This window comes from Anolis carolinensis, chromosome 6 (genome assembly GCF_035594765.1).
Source record: "Anolis carolinensis isolate JA03-04 chromosome 6, rAnoCar3.1.pri, whole genome shotgun sequence".
Taxonomy (NCBI): Eukaryota; Metazoa; Chordata; class Lepidosauria; order Squamata; family Dactyloidae; genus Anolis; species Anolis carolinensis.
Window position 1 is genome coordinate 6,124,918 of NC_085846.1, and position 21,983 is coordinate 6,146,900.

The 21,983-nt window shown below is 46.1% G+C and overlaps 1 protein-coding gene across 1 annotated transcript in view; it reads left to right on the forward strand.

The window, feature by feature from the left end:
- kdm6b (lysine demethylase 6B) overlaps positions 1-21,983 on the forward strand; it is a 155,786-nt gene that overhangs the window by 21,143 nt on the left and 112,660 nt on the right. Inside the window, exon 2 of the mRNA XM_062983866.1 lies at positions 8,498-8,588. The gene's annotated coding sequence lies outside the window, so the exon portion shown is untranslated. The remainder of the gene's footprint in view (positions 1-8,497; positions 8,589-21,983) is intronic.

Here is a 21,983-nt window from a genome sequence, read left to right on the forward strand (position 1 = left end):
ATGGCAGGTCACTCACAACACTGGTCGGAACCTCAGTGGCACAATGGGAGCAGGGTGAGCTCCGCTGTTAGCCCCAGCTTCTGCCAACCTAGCAGTTCGAAAACATAGAAATATGAGTAGAGCAATAGGTACTGCTCCAGCAGGAAGGTAACGGCGTTCCATGCTGTCATGCCGACTCCACAATCTTGGAGGTGTCTATGGACAATGCTGGCTCTTCAGCTTGGAAATTGAGATGAGCACCAACCTATTGGAGTCAGACACGACTAGACTTAACATGTTAGCCCCAGCTTCTGCCAACCTAACAGTTCAAAAACATGCAAATATGAGTAGAGCAATAGGTACTGCTCCAGCAGGAAGGGAACGGCGTTCCATGCAGTCATGCCGGCTTCACAATCTTGGAAGTGTCTATGGATAATACTGGCTCTTCAGCTTGGAAATTGGGATGAGCACCAACCTACTGGAGTCAGACACGACTAGACTTAACATGTTAGCCCCAGCTTCTGCCAACCTAGCAGTTCGAAAACATGCAAATATGAGTAGAGCAATAGGTACTGCTCCAGCAGGAAGGGAACGGCGTTCCATGCAGTCATGCCGGCTTCACAATCTTGGAAGTGTCTTCAGCTTGGAAATTGAGATGAGCACCAACCTACTGCAGTCAGACACGACTAGACTTAACATCAGGGGACAGCCTTTACCTTTAAGGCAATCCTAAGGTAACGGCAGTCCATGAAGTCATGCCAGCTACATGACTTTGGAGGTGTCTATGGACAACGCCGGCTCTTTGACTTGGAAATGGAGATGAGCACCAACCCCCAGAGTCGGAAATGACTAGACTTAATGTCAGGGGAAACCTTTACCTTTAGGGCAATGCTAAAGTAACGGCACTCCATGCAGTCATGCCGGCTACACGACCTTGGAGGTGTCTGTGGACACACTTAAGTCTCCTCGTTTCAAGGAGAAAATCCTTAAGACCAACTTGGGCCCTCCAGGTGTTTTGGACTGCAACTCCCACCATTCCTAACAGCCTCAGGCCCCTTCCTTTTGCCCCTCCGCCGCTTAAGTGGCGGAGGGGCAAAAGGAAAGGGCCTGAGGCTGTTAGGAATGGTGGGAGTTGCAGTCCAAAACACTTGGAGGGCCCAAGTTGGCCTACGCCTGGTGTAGGGGTAGGGTAGTGGTTTGCTGTGTTGGAGAATTCTGGGAGGTGTAGTTCCAAGCAATCACTTTCTCAACATTTGCACTGTGGATGTGAGAGCCGAACTGCGGGTTCTTGCTCCCATATGTCCCGTAAAAACGTCAGCACGAATCCACGGTTAGTGTTTGAGCGTGGGAAGACCTCTGTGCGCCCCTCCCCACGTTTTTGATGTGGGTGCAAACAGGCGTCATCTCCCTGCCTCTCCCCTCCTTCCCTCGCAGATGCAGAGCCCAAAACAGGAAGCCCACCCTCTTGTGGGGAAGGGGAGACGGGGGGGGGGGTTGGAAGCGGTTGGCCCCATCCTCCTTCCCCTCCGTGTTCCTCTTTCTCTTCTTCTATTTGACAAGAAAATATAAAGTATCTCACTCACCAACTGATTTTACATTCTCTGACATACGAGGGCTATCCAGAAAGTAGATTACGTTTTGGAATTAAAAATGGACAAAGTATAGGAGAAAACATTTACCATATGTGGTTGAAAGCCAAACCCAAATACCATTTCTCAACATAGTCGCCATTCCAATCTAGGCACTTCTCATAGCGATGAATGAGCTTGGCAACTCCTTCCCCACAAAACTCTGCCACTTGCACTCTCAAAACGTATAGGAGAAAACATTTACCATATGCAGTTGAAAGCCAGACCCAAAGACCACTTCTCAACATAGTCGCCATTCAAATCTAGGCACTTATCATAGCGAGGAATGAGCTTGGCAACTCCTTCCCACAAAACTCTGTCGCTTGCGTCCTCAACCAGCCGGTCACCCCTTTCTGCAGCTGCGCATCGTCGCCAAAACGCTGCATTGAGGACGCAAGCGGCAGAGTTTTGTGGGGAAGGAGTTGCCAAGCTCATTCATCGCTATGATAAGTGCCTAGATCTGAATGGCGACTATGTTGAGAAGTGGTATTTGGGTGTCGCTTTCAACTGCATATGGTAAATATTTTCTCCTATACTTTGTTCATTTTTAATTCCAAAACGTAATCTACTTTCTGGATAGCCCTCGTATAAACAGTACAGTAGAGTTTCACTTATCCAACATAAACGGGCCGGCAGAACAATGGATAAGCGAATATGTTGGATAATAATGAGGGATTAAGGAAAAGCCTATTACACATCAAATTAGGTTATGATTTTACAAATTAAGCACCAAAACATCATGTTATACAACAAATTTGATAGAAAAAGTAGTTCAATATGCAGTAATGCTATGTAGTATTTACTGTATTTACAAATTTAGCACCAAAATATCATGATGTATGGAAAACATTGACTACAAAAATGCGTTGGATAATCCAGAATGTTGGATAAGCGAGTGTTGGATAAGTAAGACTCTACTGTATTCGATATATATTGTGACATACAATGGAACCACGGGGTCATGGTGGTGCAGTGGGTTAAACCGCTAACCTGTATAACTTGCTGACTGGAAGGTTGGTGACTCAAATTCGTGGCCGGGGTGAGCTCCTGCTGTTAGCCCCAGCTTCTGCCAACCTAGCAGTTCGAAAGCATGCAAATGTGAGTTGATCAATACATACCACTTTGGTAAGAAGGTAACAGCACTCCATGCAGTCATGCCCATGGCCACATGACCTAGGAGGTGTCTACGGACAACGCCGGTTCTTAAGCTTCGAAATGGAGATGAGCATCAACTCCCAGAGTTGAACCCGACTAGACTTAATGTCAAGGGAAAACCTTTACCTTTAATAATGGCACCTCCATTTAAGAATGTCCCAACTTAAGAGCATTTTGAGTTAAGAGCCATTGCTCAATCTGGGTTTCGCTTAGACATAAGAACAGTGTTTTGAGTTAAGAACTAGCGCCAGAAGGAGTGTCGGCATGAGAGTACAGAGCTTCAAGGGAGCAGCCTCCTGGCCTTGTGCTTCATACTCTTGTCCACTTTGGGAGGTTGCTGACCGCTTTGAGGAACGTTGGGTTAGTTGATTTTGTGTGGTTTTTATTCCTGGTATGTTTGGCTTCCTGAAGAGAGGGAGAGAGAGGGCTGGAATGAGTGCATGAGGAAGAAAACTATTCTTCTGCCTCTTCACTTGCTGCTTCCTTGCCTCAACTTTGTGCTTCTACCATTTTAAAGTTGATCTTCCTTTTTTTTAATTGTTCCATGTGAATGTGCATTCACAGCAAGGAAGTTCTTCCTAATGTTCAGGTGGAATCTCCTTTCCTGTATTTTGAAGCCATTGTTCCGTGTCCTAGTCTCCAGGGCAGCAGAAAGGAAGCCTGCCCCCTCCTCCCTATGACTTCTCCTCACATATTGATACATGGCTCTCATCATGTTTCCTCTCAGCCTTCTTTTCTGCAGGCTCAACATGCCCAGCTCTTTAAGCCGCTCCTCGTAGGGTTTGTTCTCCAGACCCTTGATCCTTTGAGTCGCCATCCTCTGGACACTTTCCAGCTTGTCAACATCTCCCTTCAATTGCGGTGCTCAGAATTGGACTCAGTGGGATTCCAGGTAAAGTGGTCTGACCAAGTCAGAATAGAAGAGAAGGGAGCAGGACTTCTAGGCACTAGACTCCTATTGATGCAGGCCAAAATCCCATTGGCTTTTTTAGCCGCCGCATCACATTGTTGGCTCATGTTCAACCTCCTCTCCACAAGAACTGCAAGATCTTTTGCTGTTGCCAAGCCAGGCATCGTCCCCCATTCTGTATCTGTGTATTTCATTTTTTTCTGCCTAAGTGGAGTATCATGCATCTGTCCCTATTGAAACTGCATTGTGTTACTTTTGGCCAGTCATCTCTACAATCTGTTAAGATTGTTTTGAGTTCTGCTCCTGTCTTCAGGAGAATTGGCTTTCTCTCCTCATTTGGTCTTGTCGGCAAACTTGATGATTATCCCTTCTAGCCCTTCATATCAGTCATTAATAAAGATGTTGCACAGAACCGGGCCCAGGACCGAACCCTGTTCAATTGGCTTCAGTACACAAAACTGAGATCTCTAGATCAGTGGTTCTCAACCTTCCTAATGCCATGATCCCTTAATCCAGTTCCTTATGTTATGGTGACCCCCCAACCATAACATTTTCGTTGCTACTCCGTAACTGTAATTTTGATACCGTTACAAATCGTAATGTAAATATCTGATATGCAGGATGTATTTTCATTCACTGGACCAAATTTGACACAAATACCCCATACGCCCAAATTTGAATACTGTTCGGGTTGGGGGTGTGTGATTTCGTCATTTGGGAGTAGTTGTTGCTGGGATTTATAGTTCGCCTACAATCAAAGAACATTCTGAACTCTACCAACAACGGAATTGAACCAAACTTGGCACACAGCACTCCCATGACCAAAAGAAAGTACTGGAAGGGTTTGGTGGGCATTGAGCTTGAGTTTTGGAGTTGTAGTTCACCTACGTAGGGTTTGGTGGGCATTGAGCTTGTGTTTTGGAGTTGTAGTTCACCTACATAGGGTTTGGTGGGCATTGAGCTTGTGTTTTGGAGTTGTAGTTCACCTACATAGGGTTTGGTGGGCATTGAGCTTGTGTTTTGGAGTTGTAGTTCACCTTCATAGGGTTTGGTGGGCGTTGAGCTTGTGTTTTGGAGTTGCAGTTCACCTACATAGGGTTTGGTGGGCATTGAGCTTGTGTTTTGGAGTTGTAGTTCACCTACGTAGGGTTTGGTGGGCATTGAGCTTGTGTTTTGGAGTTGTAGTTCACCTACATAGGGTTTGGTGGGCATTGAGCTTGTGTTTTGGAGTTGTAGTTCACCTACATAGGGTTTGGTGGGCATTGAGCTTGTGTTATGGAGTTGCAGTTCACGTACATAAGGTTTGGTGGGCATTGAGCTTGTGTTTTGGAGTTGTAGTTCACCTACATAGGATTTGGTGGGCGTTGAGCTTGTGTTTTGGAGTTGTAGTTCACCTACATAGGGTTTGGTGGGCATTGAGCTTGTGTTTTGGAGTTGTAGTTCACCTACATAGGGTTTGGTGGGCATTGAGCTTGTGTTTTGGAGTTGTAGTTCACCTTCATAGGGTTTGGTGGGCATTGAGCTTGTGTTTTGGAGTTGTAGTTCACCTACATAGGGTTTGGTGGGTATTGAGCTTGTGTTTTGGAGTTGCAGTTCACCTACGTAGGGTTTGGTGGGCATTGAGCTTGTGTTTTGGAGTTGCAGTTCACTTACATAGGGTTTGGTAGGCATTGAGCTTGTGTTTTGGAGTTGCAGTTCACCTACATAGGGTTTGGTGGGCATTGAGCTTGTGTTTTGGAGTTGTAGTTCACCTACGTAGGGTTTGGTGGGCATTGAGCTTGTGTTTTGGAGTTGCAGTTCACTTACATAGGGTTTGGTGGGCAGTGAGCTTGTGTTTTGGAGTTGCAGTTCACCTACATAGGGTTTGGTGGGCATTGAGCTTGTGTTTTGGAGTTGCAGTTCACTTACATAGGGTTTGGTGGGCATTGAGCTTGTGTTTTGGAGTTGCAGTTCACTTACATAGGGTTTGGTGGGCATTGAGCTTGTGTTTTGGAGTTGCAGTTCACCTACGTAGGGTTTGGTGGGCGTTGAGCTTGTGTTTTGGAGTTGCAGTTCACCTACATAGGGTTTGGTGGGCATTGAGCTTGTGTTTTGGAGTTGTAGTTCACCTGCGTAGGGTTTGGTGGGCGTTGAGCTTGTGTTTTGGAGTTGCAGTTCACCTACGTAGGGTTTGGTGGGCGTTGAGCTTGTGTTTTGGAGTTGCAGTTCACCTACATAGGGTTTGGTGGGCATTGAGCTTGTGTTTTGGAGTTGTAGTTCACCTGCGTAGGGTTTGGTGGGCATTGAGCTTGTGTTTTGGAGTTGTAGTTCACCTACGTAGGGTTTGGTGGGCGTTGAGCTTGTGTTTTGGAGTTGCAGTTCACCTGCGTAGGGTTTGGTGGGCATTGAGCTTGTGTTTTGGAGTTGTAGTTCACCTGCGTAGGGTTTGGTGGGCGTTGAGCTTGTGTTTTGGAGTTGTAGTTCACCTACATAGGGTTTGGTGGGCATTGAGCTTGTGTTTTGGAGTTGTAGTTCACCTACATAGGGTTTGGTGGGCATTGAGCTTGTGTTTTGGAGTTGTAGTTCACCTACATAGGGTTTGGTGGGTATTGAGCTTGTGTTTTGGAGTTGCAGTTCACCTACGTAGGGTTTGGTGGGCATTGAGCTTGTGTTTTGGAGTTGTAGTTCACCTACATAGGGTTTGGTGGGCATTGACCTTGTGTTTTGGAGTTGTAGATCACCTACATAGGGTTTGGTGGGCACTGAGCTTGTGTTTTGGAGTTGCAGTTCACCTACGTAGGGTTTGGTGGGCATTGAGCTTGTGTTTTGGAGTTGTAGTTCACCTACATAGGGTTTGGTGGGCATTGAGCTTGTGTTTTGGAGTTGTAGTTCACCTACATAGGGTTTGGTGGGCATTGAGCTTGTGTTTTGGAGTTGCAGTTCACCTACATAGGGTTTGGTGGGCATTGAGCTTGTGTTTTGGAGTTGCAGTTCACCTACATAGGGTTTGGTGGGCATTGAGCTTGTGTTTTGGAGTTGTAGTTCACCTACATAGGGTTTGGTGGGCATTGAGCTTGTGTTTTGGAGTTGTAGTTCACCTACATAGGGTTTGGTGGGCATTGAGCTTGTGTTTTGGAGTTGCAGTTCACCTACATAGGGTTTGGTGGGCATTGAGCTTGTGTTTTGGAGTTGTAGTTCACCTACATCTAGAGAGCACTGTGGACTCAATCCATGATGGATCTGGACCAAACTTGGCACGGATACTCAATATGCCCAAATTTGAACAGTAGTGGAATCTGAGGAAAATAAAACCTTGACATTTGGTCGTTGTAGTTGCTGGGATTTATAGTTCACCTATAATCAAAGAGCCCCTTGAACCCCACCAAAGATAGAATTGGGCAAATTGGGGTTTTGGTGGGAGGATTCGCCATCTGTTTCGAAAAGATGTTTCCAACCCCCAGGTTGAGAAATGCTGCTCCGGATAGAAGTTAGAAATGCTGCTCCAGATAGAATTTCAGAGCTAGTCATTGCTCCAGAAATATAACTTTTGTTTGCTGATGCTGGAGTGTAAATCTGTTCACCTTTTAAGGAACTATGGGTTGCTTCACTTGAAGGTTCCCTAGGGAAACGGGTTAATAATTAACATGAGGGGAAGACCTTTGAGTCCACCTGGAAAACTTTGAGCCCTGCATGTGTTTTGGACTGCAACTCCCACCATTCCTAACAGCCTCAGGCCCCTTCCTTTTAGGAATGGTGGGAGTTGCAGTCCAAAATGCATGGATGGAAGGCCCAAGTTGGCCCATGCCTGCATCAGACCAAGCTTTTCCTCTGTGTCAGTTCATCTCTGTGATGTAGAAACATCTACAAATAAATGTTTCTGATTGCAAGAAGTAAACAAAAGTTTGAAAAGTAAACTATCGAGCAGTTTCAGCCAAACTGCCACAGAATCCTTCGGCAATGAGTTCCGTGGTTTTGCATTGAATGTGTCCGTGCTGGATGATGCCGTGAAAAGCTTGTGAAGTGTAAGTAGGTGCCTGTGAAATTTCTTTGCCATGCCAAATCATTTCTCACAAACTATGGCAGACATTTCACCCATCACATACCTGGCCTCTCCCTCTGTAGCTGAAAAGAGCCTGATCTCAATCAAGCCTCTTCAGCACATATAAAATTCAGATTATCTGCTTTGAACTGGATTATATGGCAGCGTAGACTTATATAATCCAGTTCAAAGCAGACAATGGGGATAATCCATGCCTTGGTGGCAGAATGGGTTAAACTTTTGTGCCAGCAGGATTGCTGACCAAAAGGTTTGGGGTTTGAATCTGGGGAGCAGGGTGAGCTCCTGTCTGGGCTTCTTTCTCATGCAGATAAACAGCTTTGCTCTCACAGAGCCTTCTCACACAATGAATTTACACAGCAGCTTCACACAGTAGTTTTACAGCCCTAGCTTCCCATGGGGGAGATGAGAGAAACCTCCCACATGATAGTAAAACATCTGGGCGTCCCCTGGGCATCATCCTTTCAGACAGCCAATTCTCTCACACCAGAAGCGACTTGCAGTTTCTCAAGTTGCTTCTGACACAAATAATAATAATAATAGTAATCATCATCATCATCATCTGGATTATATGGCAGTGTCAAAAAGGCCTTAGTTTACATGTTCTTACTGCAGTGTGAAAATGTGGGAGAAGAGATTTTAGGCTTCCGTTTTTGCAGGTCAGTAGCTTAAATGTGTTTCCTTCCAACATGCATTAGTTGATGTTATTGGGAATAATGTTTTCATACTTTTGCTGCTCATTAAAGTATAATAATCCTGAATATATGTATCTGCCATTTTCTTTGCAAGTTTTCTGCAAAGACCGTGATTTGACTGATCCAGAAGCTGGAGATGCTTCAAGGTGGATGGACGGCTCCTGGTAGAATCATAGCATTGGAAGGTAGGCCAATTGTCGTCTACGTCAGAAATATCAAAAATTAACTAAGTATTTTTTAATTACAAAAATGTGAGTCAAGCACTGAAAGGGTTAAATAAACTAGCATTGCCCTGAGGACAGTGAGTAGGCTGATGCCTGTTAAGAGTTAGTGGGCCAAAGCTAGTGTAGTCCTGTAGAGTGTGAGAATGCCTCAGTATGAAGAAGGCCTAGTGTGAGGAAGCCTCAGTGTGAGAAGGGCCTCCTATGTGAAAAGGCCTGGTGTGTAAGGCTTCGTGCGTGAAGCTCCAGTGTGAAGGCTGCTGTATGTAAAGCTACTGTGTGAAGCTCCTGTGTAAGTTCGTTGTGAGAGGAGGCTCTGTGAGAGCAAAGCTAGAAGCTGTTTATCTGCATGAGAAAGAGAATGCCTCCGTATGAAGAAGACCTAGTGTGAGGAAGCCTCCTGTGTGAGAAGGCCTGGTGTGTAAAGTTTCGTGTGTGAAGCTCCAGTGTGAGGGCTACTGTGTGTAAAGCTACTGTGTGAAGTTCCTGTGTAAGTTTGTTGTGAGAGGAGGCTCTGTGAGAGCGAAGCTAGAAGCTGTTTATCTGCATGAGAAAGAGAATGCCTCCGTATGAAGAAGGCCTAGTGTGAGGAAGCCTCAGTGTGAGAAAGGCCTCCTATGTGAGAAGGCCTGGTGTGTAAAGTTTCGAGTGTGAAGGCTGCTGTGTGTAAAGCTACTGTGTGCAGCTCCTGTGTAAGTTTGTTGTGAGAGGAGGCTCTGTGAGTGCAAAGCTAGAAGCTGTTTATCTGCATGAGAAAGAGAATGCCTCGTATGAAGAAGGCCTAGTGTCAGGAAGCCTTGATGTGAGAAAGGCCTCCTGTGTGAGAAGGCCTGTTGTAAAGCCTTGTGTGTGAAGCTCCAGTGTGAGGGTTGCTGTGTGTAAAGCTATTGTGTGAAGCTCCTGTGTAAGTTCGTTGTGAGAGGAGGCTCTGTGAGAGCGAAGCTAGAAGCTGTTTATCTGCATGAGAAAGAGAATGCCTCCGTATGAAGAAGGCCTAGTGTGAGGAAGCCTCAGTGTGAGAAAGGCCTCCTGTGTGAGAAGGCCTGGTGTGTAAAGTTTCGAGTGTGAAGGCTGCTGTGTGTAAAGCTACTGTGTGAAGCACCTGTGTAAGTTCATTGTGAGAGGAGGCTCTGTGAGAGTGAAGCTAGAAGCTGTTTATCTGCATGAGAAAGAGAATGCCTCCGTATGAAGAAGGCCTAGTGTGAGGAAGCCTCAGTGTGAGAAAGGCCTCCTGTGTGAGAAGGCCTGGTGTGTAAAGCTTCGTGTGTGAAGCTCCAGTGTAAGGGCTGCTGTGTGTAAAGCTACTGTGTGAAGCTCCTGTGTAAGTTCATTGTGAGAGGAGGCTCTGTGAGAGCGAAGCTAGAAGCTGTTTATGTGCATGAGAAAGAGAATGCCTCCGTATGAAGAAGGCCTAGTGTGAGGAAGCCTCAGTGTGCGAAAGGCCTGTGTGAGAAGGCCTGGTGTGTAAAGTTTCGAGTGTGAAGGCTGCTGTGTGTAAAGCTACTGTGTGCAGCTCCTGTGTAAGTTTGTTGTGAAAGGAGGCTCTGTGAGTGCAAAGCTAGAAGCTGTTTATCTGCATGAGAAAGAGAATGCCTTGTATGAAAAAGGCCTAGTGTGAGGAAGCCTCAGTGTGAGAAAGATCTCCTGTGTGAGAAGGCCTGGTGTGTAAAGTTTCATGTGTGAAGCAAAGCTAGAATCTGTTTATCTGCATGAGAAAGAGAATACCTCCGTATGAAGAAGGCCTAGTGTGAGGAAGCCTCAGTGTGAGAAAGGCCTGTGTGAGAAGGCCTGGTGTGTAAAGTTTCGAGTGTGAAGGCTGCTGTGTGTAAAGCTACTGTGTGCAGCTCCTGTGTAAGTTTGTTGTGAAAGGAGGCTCTGTGAGTGCAAAGCTAGAAGCTGTTTATCTGCATGAGAAAGAGAATGCCTTGTATGAAAAAGGCCTAGTGTGAGGAAGCCTCAGTGTGAGAAAGATCTCCTGTGTGAGAAGGCCTGGTGTGTAAAGTTTCATGTGTGAAGCAAAGCTAGAATCTGTTTATCTGCATGAGAAAGAGAATACCTCCGTATGAAGAAGGCCTAGTGTGAGGAAGCCTCAGTGTGAGAAAGGCCTCCTGTGTGAGAAGGCCTGGTGCGTAAAGCTTTGTATGTTGGCTCCACTCTCCACAATGGCCCTTGCGGCAGGGTATGGGGCAGAGTGCCTCATAAGTGGGGAGGAGGGAAGGAACGAGGGGAGGGGGGACAAGGGGTACAAAGGTAATGGGATTAAGGGGATGCGGGATGGGGAAGGTAATGGGTTTAAGGGGAAGTAGGATGGTAAGCACAGCTTCGTGTGTGAAGCTCCAGTGTGAAGGTTGCTGTGTGTAAAGCTACTGTGTGAAGCTCCTGTGTAAGTTCTGTGTGAGAGGAGGCTCTGTGAGAGCGAAGCTGTTTATCTGCATGAGAAAAAAGCCCAGCATGGAAGCAAAGAAGGAAATAGAAACAACTTTATTTGCGTTATATTATTTTGTGACAAAAGGCCTCCTAAGGAAGAGATAACATTCATCTGTGTGTTTTTGTTCCTGTGCATTTATGGGGAGGGTCTTTTGTTAATAAGCCCACTCACCCAACAAGAATCATGGCATTGGACGGTAGGTATTCCAACCCTAGTTTGTGTATGCATTTGAATCAGGCATGGGCCAACTTGGGCCCCCCAGGTGTTTTGGACTTCAACTCCCACCATTCCTAACAGCCTACCGGCTGTTAGGAATGGTGGGAGTTGAAGTCCAAAACACCTGGGGGGCCCAAGTTGGCCCACGCCTGATTCTAGCCCCTCGGTGTTTACTTCCACTTGCGCACAGTGACCTCTGGGTCTGTGCATAATGCATTCCTTCCTCCTCTTCGATGCAAGTTTTCTGCTCATAACTCTGTGCTTGACTTGTGGGGTTTTGCAGGGCAACTATTCTCTCCGCAAAAGGAGGAGGAGGAGGGGATCGTAGTAGCGAGATCCTCCCCTTCTCCCGGCCTTTATCTCTCTGCTTTTCCCCCTCCGGTGCTCTCTCTCCCACTCTGTTATCATGGAAGCCAAAGGCAGCTTGCAGGGGGATGGGTGGAAGCCACGCATGCGCATAGGCTTGGGCGCACAAGCGCATGAGATGAAGGATGTGTGTGTGGTGGTGAAGGGGGGGGGTAAGGGGGGTAAGTCACCCCAGCTGGGGTGCTTGCCTTGTTGCTATGGGAACAGTGGCAGGAATGTTTGCCCTCTTCCCCAGCCGCCCTATTAACTTTTCGGGGATGCTGACATCACCGCTGCGACAACCAATGGCATCCCAGCCGCGGCCTTGTTGCTCGGGCAATGGGGATGGGCGGGGGGGTTGGGGGGGGAGAGCTTAGAAACAGCTGCTAGGAGACGCACGTGCACGCACACACATCCACAGGGCACGCCCGGACACGCTCCCGCACACATGGAACACGCCTGTACACGCTACTCCTCCGTATGGCCGGAGGGGGGAGGGCAGGGAGCCATGGGAAAGCCCAGAACATGCAATAAGGTGATGCTGTCTGTGGCTCCTCACATGCTAAGCATGTTCTCCTACATGGAGGGAGGGTGGGCTTGGCTTTCTCTCTGCAAAGAGCCCCCACCGAATGACCCATTTGGAACTCGCCCAGCGTCGGGACACCAGCCTTGCATTTATCACCAAGGCCGGGGCATGTTTGCGCCGTTTGCGCCACTCCAAATGCACCTCCATGCGCACTCATTGCACAAACCAAGCTCTATTCACAAGCTATTCCGTTGCACCAGATTTCTTAGAATCTTAGAATCTTAGAATAGTAGAGTTGGAAGAGACCACATGGGCCATCTAGTCCAACCCCCTGCTAAGAAGCAGGAAATCGCATTCAAAGCACCCCCGACAGATGGCCATCCAGCCTCTGCTTAAAAGCCTCCAAGGAAGGAGCCTCCACCACAGCCCCGGGGAGAGAGTTCCACTGTCGAACAGCTCTCACAGTGAGGAAGTTCTTCCTGATGTTCAGGTGGAATCTCCTTTCCTGTATTTTGAAGCCATTGTTCCGTGTCCTAGTCTGCAGGGCAGCAGAAAACAAGCTTGCTCCCTCTTCCCTATGACTTCCCTTCACATATTTGTACATGGCTATCATGTCTCCTCTCAGCCTTCTCTTCTGCAGGCTAAACATGCCCAGCTCTTTAAGCCGCTCCTCATAGGGCTTGTTCTCCAGACCCTTAATCATTTTAGTCGCCCTCCTCTGGACGCTTTCCAGCTTGTCAACATCTCCCTTCAACTGTGGTGCCCAAAATTGGACACAGTATTCCAGGTGTGGTCTGACCAAGGCAGAATAGAGGGGGAGCATAACTTCCCTGGATCTAGACGCTATTCCCCTATTGATGCAGGCCAGAATCCCATTGGCTTTTTTAGCAGCCGCATCACATTGTTGGCTCATGTTTAACTTGTTGTCCACGAGGACTCCAAGGTCTTTTTCGCACACACTGCTGTCAAGCCAGGCGTCCCCCATTCTGTATCTTTGATTTCCATTTTTTCTGCCGAAGTGAAGTATCTTGCATTTGTCCCTGTTGAACTTCATTTTGTTAGTTTTGGCCCATCTCTCTAGTCTGTCAAGATCGTTTTGAATTCTGCTCCTGTCTTCTGGAGTGTTAGCTATCCCTCCCAGTTTTGTGTCGTCTGCAAACTTGATGATCGTGCCTTCTAACCCTTCGTCTAAGTCGTTAATAAAGATGTTGAACAGAACCAGGCCCAGGACGGAGCCCTGCGGCACTCCACTTGTCACTTCTTTCCATGATGAAGACGACGCATTGGTGAGCACCCTTTGGGTTCGTTCGCTTAGCCAATTACAGATCCACCTAACCGTAGTTTTGTCTAGCCCACATTTTACTAGTTTGTTTGCCATAAGGTCGTGGGGGACTTTGTCAAAGGCCTTACTGAAATCCAGGTACGCTACATCCACAGCATTCCCTGTATCGACCCAACTCGTAACTCTATCGAAAAAAGAGATCAGATTAGTCTGGCATGACTTGTTTTTGGTAAATCCGTGTTGACTATTAGCAATGACCGCATTTGTTTCTAAGTGTTCGCAGACCACTTCCTTAATGATCTTTTCCAGAATTTTGCCTGGTATTGATGTGAGGCTGACCGGACGGTAATTGTTTGGGTCGTTCTTTTTTCCCTTCTTGAAGATAGGGACCACATTTGCCCTCCTCCAATCTGCTGGGACTTCTCCCGTTCTCCAAGAACTCTCGAAGATAATTGCCAGTGGTTCTGAAATAACTTCTGCTAGTTCCTTCAGTACTCTTGGGTGTAGCTGATCTGGCCCTGGGGACTTGAATTCGTTTAGAGAGCCCAAGTGTTCCTGGACAACTTGTTTCCCTATTTGGGGTTGGATTTCCCCCAATCCTTCGTCCATTCCGTGTTGCTGAGGTTGAAGATGGCTTTCTTTTTCTGAGAAGACCGAGGCAAAGAAGGCATTAAGTAGTTCTGCCTTTTCCCTGTCCCCTGTCGCCATCACCCCATCTTCTCCTTGCAATGGCCCTATCGCCTCCTTTTTCTTCCTTTTTCTACCAACGTAAGCAAAAAAGCCTTTTTGTTGTTTTTTATGTCCCTGGCAAGCCTGAGCTCATTTTGCGCTTTAGCCTTGCGAACCTTTTCCCTACAGGTGTTGGCTATACGTTTGAATTCTTCTTTGGTGATTTCTCCCCTTTTCCACTTCTTGTGCATGTCACTTTTGAGCTTTAGCTCAGTTAGAAGTTCTTTGGACATCCATTCTGGCTTCTTTGCACTTGTCTTATTTTTCTTCTTTGTTGGCACTGTTTGCATTTGCGCCTTGAGTATTTCACTTTTGAAAAACTCCCATCCATCCTTAACTCCCTTGTTTTTTAATATCGGCGTCCATGGAATGCCGCTCAGTAATTCCTTCATTTTTTGGAAGTCAGCTCTCTTAAAGTCCAGAATGTGTGTTTGACTTGTCTTAGTTTCAGCATTCCTTTGTATTGCAAACTGCAGGAGCACATGGTCACTTGCCCCTAAGGATCCAACCACTTCAACTGTATTGATCAGTTCTTCCACATTTGTTAAGATTAGATCAAGAGTTGCTGATCCCCTTGTTGCCTCTTCTACCTTCTGGACCATAAAATTATCTGCAAGGCAAGTGAGGAATTTGTTGGACTTTGTACTCTTGGCTGAGTTTGTTTTCCAGCAGATATCGGGATAATTGAAATCGCCCATGACTACTATATCTCTTCTTTGTGCCTGTTTGGTCAGCTGTTGACAGAAGGCTTCATCAAGTCCTTCATCCTGACTCGGAGGTCTGTAGTAGACACCCACGACAAGATCTTTTTGAGTCCTGGTTCCCTTGATTCTTATCCAGATGCTTTCAAGCTGGTTTCCCGGATTACAGTCTTGCATTTCTTCTGCAACGTAACTGTTTTTGACATATAAAGCTACTCCCCCTCCTCTCCCCTTTGTTCTATTTCTGTGAAAAAGGTTATAGCCCTCAATGGTTAAATTCCAGTGATGGGAGTCATCCCACCAGGTTTCAGTGATGCCTATGACATCGTATGTGTGGTGCTGTGCTAGGAGTTGGAGTTCGTCTTGCTTATTTCCCATGCTCTGAGCATTAGTGTAAAGACATGTAAGCCCCTGTGACCTCCCCTCGAACTGTTTATTTGGGATTATTGTGCTCTCTGTACTTGGTCCTTGCTGTGTTTGTGCAGCCCTCCGTTTAGCCTTTCGGCGGTTCCCTGTGGTCGTGGGTAATATAGTGTTCGCCAGGCTGTTGTTCCCCTCCCCCAGTGGATCTAGTTTAAAGTGCGCCTGATGAGGTTTGTGAGTCTGTGTGCAAAAAGATGTTTTCCTACTTGTGTGAGATGCACCCCATCGCTTGCCAGTAGTCCATCCTCTTGGAAGAGTAGACCATGGTCAAGGAAGCCAAAATGCTCCTCTTGACACCATTTTCTGAGCCAGTTATTGACCTGTACTATTTTTCCGGCCCTTGTAGAGCCGTGTCCTACAACGGGGAGGAGGGATGAAAAGATCACATGTACATTATACAGTTCTAGCTTTGTTCCCAGAGCTCGAAAATCATTTGTGATCTTTTGAAAAGTATGCCTAGCGGTGTCATTGGTACCTACATGAATCAACATAAGGTGGGGAGGGTGATGGGGCTTTAGGAGCCTGCTGAGCCTCTGAGTGATATGGTGTATTTTTGCCCCCGGGAGGCAGCATGTTTCTCGAGCCATCCCATCCGGTCTGGAAATGATGGCTTCCGTTCCTCTAAGGAGGGAGTCACCTACTACCAAGACCTGTTTCCTTTGAGGATTGACAGGGTCCCTTTTGTGCAAGACAGTGTGTATGTCCCCTGAAGAGTGTAACTGTTGAAGTGAATCATGTTGAAGTGAATCATGTAGGTGTAAAGTGTTGTCCTCCTCCTCAACATCCCCAGTGCATTCATCAATGACAATCCATTGAGATACATCCGTGAGCCCATTACTCTCCCAAGGATGTTCCTGTTGCTCCTGGTCTATGATTGGGGATGGAGCATTTGCATGATTACATAAGTGTGACTGTGGTGATGCACTGTCCCCGTCAGGGCTATCCCCTGCGCATTGATCCAGGGTGGTCCACTGAGTGGTATCTAAGAAACTGTGGTCCTCCACAAGATGTGTTTCCTGATTGTATGTTAATGATGTAAGAATTTCAAATCTGTTGTGTAAATGCTGCTGAGCAGAGGAGTTCTGCGGAGGCTGCCTGGTCCTGCGTCTCCTTCTATGGGTGACCTCCTTCCAAGCCTGAGGGTTGTCTACCGTTGAGTTGATCTCCCCATAAGGTTCCTGATCATGGTCTTGGTGGTGTTGGTGTGATGCAGGCTGCTGATCTACAGCAGCGTGTTGTGCAGTGTCCAAGAAGAGCTCGAGTGCCTGAATGTCCTTAAGGGTCTTAATACGGTGCTCGAGCTGTTGGATCCTCTGCTCCATCAGAGTCATCTGTTTGCATTTGGTGCAGATGTAGTTGTCTAGTTTCCACCCCCCTCCCCAAAATAAACACTTCCCCACCCAAGATGAAACAAACCGAGACGTCTCTTGCTATATTTATATTTGCTGTCGTTTTGATATCAGTGTTTGCTCTAGCTTAACAACCAGCCGGTAAGAAGCAAGCAGCTCTTCTTTGTGGATCTAGCAAAATATTAATCCGGAGTAACTTAACCATCCCTGTTGCCGGTCTTGTTATGGTGTGCCTTCAAGTTGTTTCTGACTTATGGTGACTCTAAGGCAAGCATGGCCAAACTTGGACATTCCATGTGTTTTGGACTGCAGCTCCCAGCATTCCTAACAGCCTCAGGCCCTTTCCTTTTGCCCCTCAGCCGCTTAAGCGGCTGAGGGGCAAAAGGAAGGGGCCTGAGGCTGTTAGGAATGGTGGGAGTTGCAGTCCAAAACTCCTGGAGGGCCAAAGTTGGCCCATGCCTACCCTAGGGTGAATTTATCAGTGGCTGTTTGGGCATTCCTTACAAATGGCAGTTGACTGTCTTCTAATGCCAATAGGATAGAAGCCTTTGCCCGCTGATCTGCCCTCAATTTGTCATCATCATCTTCTTCTCCTCCTTTATCTGGGGGATTCTCCACTACTTCCCACAAATTGTCTCTTAACAAAAAAAAAAAAAAACATTTTAAATCACCATGTGGCATCATTGCTGGCATTCAACTTTTCAAAAGGCAGTCCACTTGCTTGAAATGCCATTGCCATAATTCTTCAGCCTCAATATGGTCTCTACTTGTCTGGGTTATACTGGGCCCATAACCCATGTTGGGCGAGTGGGCTTATTAACAAAAGACCCGCCCCATAAATGTATAGCAGAGTAACTTATTAGCAGCAGCATGGCCCAGCACCAAAAATGATGCTGTAAAAAGAACAAAAACACACAGACCAGTGTTATCTCTTTGGGCCCATAACCCTTGTGAGTGAGTGGGCTTATTAACAAAAGACCCGCCCCATAAATGCACAGCAGAGTAACTTCTTACAGCAGCGTGGCCCAGCACCAGTAGCAAAAAGTGATACCGTAAAAAGAACAAACACACACATACCAATGTTATATCTTCCTTAGGAGGCTTTTCTTTATAGCAAAATAATATGGTTGCACTATTTACAAAAACACGATTTCCGTAATACAAATAGACTTCTTTATACTTCCTTCTTTGCTTCCACGCTGGGCTTCATTCTCATGCTTCGCTCTCACAGAGCCTTCTCTCACACCAAACTTACACAGGAGCTTCACACAGCAGCTCCACATACAGCAGCCTTCACACTGGAGCTTCACACAACGAAGCTTCTCAACCCAGGCCTTCTCACACTGAGGCCTACTCACTCTACTCAGGACGACACTAGTTTTGGCCCACTAACTCTTAACAGGCTTCGGTGGACTCATTCTCCTTTGGGTAATGCTAGCTTATTTAATTAAATATACCTAGTTTATTTTTAATATAAATTCATTAAATATATTTAATTTTTAACCAATCAGTTTTAACCAGTCAGGATTTGAACCCTACAACCAGAGGTGTAGTCCAACGCTCAAATCATTATTTCAACACGCTGTCAACATAACAATTCAGCAGTTCAGAATAACCACCCCCTTGCAGAGCTGGTGAGGTTTTATTCCAGAATAACAACCTTCTTTTGCAGGTCTACGGTAAAGCCAAAGAGCCGGTGTTGTCCATAGACACCTCCAAGGTCTTGTGGCCGGCATGAGTGCATGGAGCACCCTTATCTTCCCGCTGAGGCAGTACCTATTGATTTACTCACATTTGCATGTTTTCGAACTGCTAGGAGCCCCGGTGGCAAAGTGCATTAAAGTGCTGAGCTGCTGAACTTGCAGACCGGAAGGTCCCAGGTTCAAATCCCAGGAGCGGAATGAGCGCCCGTTGTTAGCCCACCTCCTGCTAACCTAGCAGTTTGAAAACATGCCAATGTGAGTAGATCAATAGGTACTGCTCCAGCGGGAAGGTAACGGCGCTTCATGCTGTCATGCCAGTGGCCACATGACCTTGGAGGTGTCTATGGACAATGCTGGCTCTTTGGCTTAGAAATGGAGATGAGCACCAACCCCCAGAGTGTGAGTAGATCAATAGGTACCACTCCGGTGGGAAGGTAACGGCGCTTCATGCTGTCATGCCAGTGGCCACATGACCTTGGAGGTGTCTATGGACAATGCTGGCTCTTTGGCTTAGAAATGGAGATGAGCACCAACCCCCAGAGTGTGAGTAGATCAATAGGTACCACTCCGGTGGGAAGGTAACGGCGCTCCATGCAGTCATGCCAGCCACATGACCTTGGAGGTGTCTACGGGCAACGCCGGCTCTTTGGCTTAGAAATGGAGATGAGCGCCAACCCCCAGAGTCAGACATGACTGGACTTAACATCAGGGGGAAACCTTTACCTTTACCTTAGGTTGGCAGGAGCTGGGGCTAACGATGGGAGCTCACCCTGCTCCGCGGATTCAAACCGCCAACCTTTCGGTCAGCAAGTTCCACAGCTCAGCAGTTTAACTCGCTGCGCCACCGTGACCCCCTTGCAAGTCTAGCAAAGCATTAATGCAGAATGACGGTTGTACTTTGGACATATCCTGAGAAGATAATGCTCACTTGAATGTGCACAACAGTGCTTGATAGAGTAGAAGACAACAGAAAAAAGAGGAAATAATATTTCAGATGGAGAGACTAAAGCTCTGAATCTGCAGGGTCTGAGCTGGTAATGGTTTCAGAGTGATTTGAATATCTCTCATTCGCAGGGAAGCCGTAGGTCCAAATCACCCTGGTGCCAGTTAACAATCAAGCCTTCCATTGCCGTATTAGAGGTAGCAAAGTATTAATCCAGAATTGCTGCCTCTCCCTTGCCGATCTGCCAAAGTAAGCAAGGCTTGGAATTGACGTAGACTGGGGTGGAGCTCCCGACCCCTTTTATCACCTCCCTTCTTGTTTGCAATTGAGAGGTGTGTGTGTGTGTGTGTGTGCTGTGGGCTCCTCCCCATTTTGTATCTCGATTCATACATTAGGATATTTATATCCTGCCTGGTATCACAGGATCTGCGGAGGGCGTGGTGGCGTGTGCAGTTAAACCCAGCCATGCGACTGGAAAGAACACCTGCACATTCTTCCCAGTAGCTCTGTCATCTGTCTCACAAGAAAATTGGGACGGGGTGGGGGTGGGGGGGGGGTGGACAGATTGTAGGACTGTCTTGATGATGATAATAATAATACATTTAATTAATTAATTTATTTATTACATCATTTCTACCCCGCCCTTCTCACCCGTAGGGACTCAGGGCAGCTTACAACAGTGGGCAAATTCCATTGCCCCAAAAACACGTTCAATAAAACAATAGCACTTCAAATAAAACAATAACAATACTAAAATTAAAAGCTATATTAACTCTATTAAAACACGAATTATAAAGTATTAAGATGCATGAGTAATTAGATTCATCTGCTGACGCCTTTCGTGTACGCCTTGACTCATCCAAATAATAATACAGTAGAGTCTCACTTATCCAACATAAATGGGCCAGCAGAACGTTGGATAAGCGAATATGTTGGATAATAAGGAGGGATTAAGGAAAAGCCTATTACACATCAAAGTAGGTTATAATTTTACAAATTAAGCACCAAAACTTCATGTTTTACAACAAATTTGATAGAAAAAGCAGTTCAATACACAGCAATGTTATGTAGTAATTACTGTACAGTAGAGTCTCACTTATCCAACATTCGCTTAACCAACGTTCTGGATTATCCAACGCATTTTTGTAGTCAATGTTTTAAATATATCGTGATATTTTGGTGCTAAATTTGTAAATACAATAATTACTACATAGTATTACTGCATATTGAACTACTTTTTCTGTCAAATTTGTTGTTTAACATTATGTTTTGGTGCTTAATTTGTAAAATCATAACTTAATTTGGTGTTTAATAGGCTTCTCAATCTCTCCTTGTTATCCAACATATTTGCTTATCCAACATTCTGCCGGCCCGTTTATGTTGGATAAGTGAGCCTCTACTGTACTTACAAATTTAGCACCAATGCATTGAAAAGATTGACTACAAAAACATTGACTACTAAAAGGCCGACTGCGTTGGATAATCCAGAACATTGGATAAGCGAATGTTGGATAAGTGAAACTCTACTGTAATAATAATAATAATAATAATAATCCATCATATATCTCTCATTTGCTGTGTTATATTCTGTCTTTGTGTCAATAATAATAATAATAATAATAATAATAATAATAATAATAATAATAATACATTTTGTCAAAGGATTTCATGGCCGGAATCACTGGGTTGCTGTGAGTTTTCTGGGCTGTTTGGCCATGTTCCAGAAGCATTCTCTCCTGATGTTTCGCCCACATATGTGGCAGGCATCCTCAGAGGTTGTGAGGTATATTGGAAACTGGGCAAGTGGGGGTTTATATATCTGTAGAATGTCAATAGTGGGAGAAATAACTCTTGTCTGTTGGAGGCAAGTGTTAATGTTGCAATTGGCCACCTTGATTAGCATTGAATGGCCTTGCAGCTTCAAAGCCTGGCTGCTTCCTGCCTGGGGAAATCCTTTGTTGGGAGGTGTTAGCTCCCGCTCTAGAAATTCCATCTATGTCTCTTACCCTGGACATTTCACAGATGTTTTGAAAGAACAGGAGCTCCATCAAATGTTTTAACATTTACACAAATGACCAACCACTGCCAGAAGGGACAGATAGAGAGTTTCATCTACGCTGACGATCGTGCCATCACTGCTCAAGCAGAGAGCTTTGAAATGGTTGGACAGAAGCTCTCTGAAGCTTTAGGTGCTCTTACTGTCTATTACAGGGAAAACCAGCTGATTCCTAATCCATCTAAAATGCACCTTAATGAGACATGTCGCATTATCACAGGATGTCTATGCCCAACAATTATACTGTTTAGCCAGTATTGCACCACCTGACGTCTGAATTTCTACCTGTTCACCTTCTGGACCAGGCATGGGCAAACTTGGGCCCTCCGGGTGTTTTGGACTTCAACTCCCACAATCCCTAACAGCCTACCGGCTGTTAGGGATTGTGGGAGTTGAAGTCCAAAACACCCGGAGGGCCCAAGTTTGCCCATGCCTGGTCTAGAAAGAAGCAGCAGAGAGATACACAGTTACCTTATAAAGCCAGCAAAAAAGTTAGATAAGATCCCTCTCCACCTTGAAATCAATATGGGCAAAAAAGTTGTAACGATTTCTCACTAATTGCTGTGCTTGTGTAGTGTGAGTGCACCATGAGGAGATGAAAAAGACTCCCAACCACACGCAACGTCGTCCCCGTTTGCCTGATAAACACAGTTTGAAA